Source organism: Mastomys coucha, unplaced genomic scaffold, assembly GCF_008632895.1.
Source record: "Mastomys coucha isolate ucsf_1 unplaced genomic scaffold, UCSF_Mcou_1 pScaffold1, whole genome shotgun sequence".
Taxonomy (NCBI): Eukaryota; Metazoa; Chordata; class Mammalia; order Rodentia; family Muridae; genus Mastomys; species Mastomys coucha.
The window spans coordinates 49,842,965-49,847,002 of NW_022196891.1; the positions used below are offsets into that span (position 1 = coordinate 49,842,965).

Consider the following 4,038-nt stretch of genomic DNA (forward strand, 5'->3'; position numbering starts at 1 on the left):
GCCTCAAACTCAGAAATCCACCTGCCTCTGCCTCCCAAGTGATGGGATTAAAGGCATGCGCCACCACTAGAACTCACTCATTTTAAGGGACGCTAACTAGAGAGCTGTTGTGCTTGGGAATTGCATGCCTGTTGTTTAATGCTCACAGGATCAAAAATACTGAGATAACTGAGGGTCTTGAGACACCTCTCCCCTCTCTCTACACTCTAGGTTGTTGGTGTGTGTGTGTGTGCTATGACGTGTGTTGTGATATGCATGTGTGTATGTGTATGCATGCATATGCATTCATGTGTGTGAATACAGGTGAATCCATGCCATGGTGGACATGTGGCACTTAGAGAATAACCTCAAGTATAGGTATTCCTACCGACTTTATTGTTTGCTGGTAGCTACTCCCAGCTAGCCCCTCTGCAAACTCCCAGAGATTTTCCCATCTCTGCCTCCCAGCTCATGTTAGGAGCACTAGGGTTCCAGATGTACATTGCCGCCCCCATCTTTATTCTTTGCATGGGCTTGTGAGATACCTGCTCAGGTCCCCATGCTTCCATATTGGTTTATTTTATTTATGTATTTATTTATTTTTTGCAGTTTTATTCTTTGGGTAGGAACCCTAGGGTTCAAACTTTTTCTTTTCATTGATTTTATTTTTTTAATATATGTAAGAAATAAATGTAATAAACCAAATATATGGACAAAAAAATATAAGAATCATATGATTATCTCAATGGAAGCAAAAAAAAGAAAAAGAAAAAAAGTCTTTGATAAGATTCTACATGCCTTCTTAATACAAGCCCTAGAACAAGTAGGACAGTAGGAAACACATCCCAACATAACAAAGGTTATGTATGACAAACTCAAGGCCAATGTCATCCTAAATGAGTAAAACCATTAATAAGTCCCATTAAAATCAGGAATGGGAGAGGCCTGCCCACTCTCCCTACTGCCCATCCATAATGTGATTGAAGCATTAGCTGGAGCAATAAGGCAAGAGAAGAGATACAAACGGGAAAATATTAAGTCAAATTCTTTTCAATTGAAGATTATCTTATCTTATACCCAATCTTTACAAAATTTGACTAGAAAAATTGTAAAAATTATCAATAATTTCAACAAAGTGTTATGATATATAATTGACTTAGAAAATTTACCAGTCTCAATCCATATGAGTAACAAGCACGCTGAGAAAGGGATCATGGACACGCTCCTCTTCCCAGTTTCTCAAGTAAAATAAAATATAGAGAATATAAATTTAAAAAGAGGTAAAAAACACCTGCAGGAAAACTTTAAATGTGTGAAGAAAGAGATTAAGAAACATAATAGAATTTGAAGACCTCCCAAGTGCATAGCTTGGTACAATTAACATTGTGAAAAAAAGACCTATCTACCAAAACAATTTACTGATTCAAGGAGATCACAATCAACATCCTCATCTCATTCTTCACATAAGTAGAAAGAAAATCCTCAAGTTGATATGGAACAACAAAAGACCAAGAATAGCCAGTTAGTCCTGGATACGTGTTTGTTTCTATGCACTCTGCTCATTTTAAGGTCTAAGTGCCGGGCTGTCGAGATGGCTCAATGGGTAAGGACACCAACTGCTCTCCCAAAGGTCCTGAGTTCAATTCTCAGCAACCACATGGTGGCTCACAACCACCTATAATGAGATCTGACACCCTCTTCTGTTGCGGCATTACGCTGGAGCGGGCCCAGAGCTAGGGGGCTGACAGAGGTCCTGAGTCCAATTCCCAGCAGTCACACACATGATGGCTCCATCTGTACAACTACAGTGTTCTAATCCACATAAAATAAATGAAATAAATCTTTAAAAAAAAACACATTTGCTACATATAAGCAAAATAGTAATTTAAAAAAAAAAAAGGCTAAGTACATCTAAGACTCCCAACTTTTTTTTTGTTTGTTTGTTTTTTTGTTTTTTTGAGACAAGGTTTCTCTGTGCAGCCCTGGCTGTCCTGGAACTCACTCTGTAGACCAGGTTGGAAATCCTCCTGTCTCTGCCTCCCAAGTGCTAGGATTAAAGGCCTGCACCACCACCCGGCTGATGGGAGGAATTTCTTTTCTGGTCCAGTCTATTTCAAGTTCTGTAGGCTTCTTGTATGTTCATGGGCATCTCTTCCTTTAGGTTAGGGAAGTTTTCTTCTATAATTTTGTTGAAGAAGTTGAGAATCTTTGCTCTCTTCTATACCTATTATCCTTAGGTTTGGTCTTCTCATTGTGTCTGGGATTTCCTGGATGTTTGGGGTTAGGAGCTTTTTGCTTTTTGCATTTTCTTTGACTGTTGTGTCAATGTTTTCTATGGTATCTTCTCCACCTGAGATTCTCTGTTCTATCTCTCATATTCTGTTGGTGATGTTTGCATCTATGACTCCTGATCTCTTTCCTAGGTTTTCTAACTACAAGGCTGCCTCCCTTTGTGATTTCTTTTTTTTTTTTAATAGAAGACTTATTTATTATTCTAAGTACACTGTAGCTGTCTTCAAATGCACCAGAAGAGGGCATCAGATCTCATTATGAATGGTTGTGAGTCTCCATGTGGTTGCTGGTATTTGAACTTAGGACTTTCTGAAGAGCAGTCAGTGCTCTTAACCACTGAGCCATCTCTCCAGCCCCTCTCCTATATTTCTTTAAGGGAGTTATTTATGTCCTTAAAGTCTTCTATCATCATCATGAGAAGTGATTTTTAGATCTGAATCTTGTTTTTCCGGTGTGATGGTGTATCTAGGACTTGCTCTGTTAGAAAAATTGGGTTTCAACGTCCGTTTCTCGTTGGCTCCGGCTGGAAGGTTGAATATTGAGTGTCCTGGGAGGTCAGATTGCTGTCAGACATGGCTGCTGGACACAGACATGGACACGGGCACGGACATGGTCATGGTAAAATGGAACTTCCAGATTACAGACAGTGGAAAATTGAAGGGACACCATTAGAAACCGTGCAGAAGAAGCTTGCTGCCCGAGGGCTGAGGGACCCATGGGCTCGCAATGAGGCTTGGAGATACATGGGCGGCTTTGCAGGCAACATCACCTTCACGAGCGTAATATTAAAAGGATTCAAATGGGGGTTTGCTGCATTCGTGGTAGCTTTAGAGGCTGAATATTTCCTGGATCCCCAGAGTGATGATAAGAAGCATCACTGAAGAGAGCACCTTGTGACGTCTCTCTTGTAAAAATGAGATCCTCCCACTGCAGCGTCCTTGGCTGAATGTTTGTCCTTGAAAGAATATTAGTATGGTTTAATAAAGTAAGGAAAACTGTAAAAAAAAAAAAAAAAGAAAAGAAAAAAAAAGAAAAATTGGGTTTCAATGATGCCAAGTAACCTCGGTTTCTGTTGTTTATGTTCTTTTTTTCGTTTTTGTTTGTTTGTTTGTTTGTTTTTTGTTTTTTTGTTTTTGTTTTTTGTTTGAGACAGGGTTTCTCTGTGTAGCCCTGGCTGTCCTGGAACTCACTCTGTAGACCAGGCTGGCCTTGAACTCAGAAATCCACCTGCCTCTGCCTCCCAAGTGCTGGGATTAAAGGCATGCACCACCACTGCCCGGCATTGCTTATGTTCTTATGCTTGCCTCCTGCCATCTGGTTCTGGTTATCTCTATTGCTACCTGCCCTTGCTATATCTGACTGGAGCCTGTCATTCCTGTGATCCTGGTTGTGTCAGGACTCCTCAGAGTCCAGCTGTCTCTGTGATTCTGGGATTCTGGGATCCTGTGATTCAGAGCTCCTGGGAGTAAAGCTGCCTCAGGGAACCTGAGATTCTGGTGTGACCAAGCCCCTGGGATCCTGGGATCCTGGGTTGGTTAGAGCACCTGGGAGTGGAGCTTCTTCTGGGTGTTGTGGGACTGGCACCCAAGGTCTACTCAGGGCTCCGTCCCAGCCTGGAAGGAACTCGTGCCACTGGTCAGATGGGGTTCCTGCATCCCTGGATCCCACTGGTCCCAGTTACTCCCAGTGGTGTTGGGACAGATGTTGTGTCCTCTGATACTCCCATGCTTGCATATCAAGTGCTTTACAACTGAGCCATCTCCACAG

General features: G+C 41.7%; 1 long non-coding RNA gene and 1 pseudogene across 1 annotated transcript in view; one reads left to right on the forward strand and one right to left on the reverse strand.

Moving 5' to 3' along the window:
• Positions 1-4,038, reverse strand: part of LOC116070580 — an 8,643-nt gene that overhangs the window by 3,579 nt on the left and 1,026 nt on the right. Inside the window, exon 2 of the long non-coding RNA XR_004110469.1 lies at positions 1,149-1,217. This is a non-coding gene — a long non-coding RNA (uncharacterized LOC116070580). The remainder of the gene's footprint in view (positions 1-1,148; positions 1,218-4,038) is intronic.
• On the forward strand, positions 2,779-3,286 carry LOC116070572 (annotated as a pseudogene).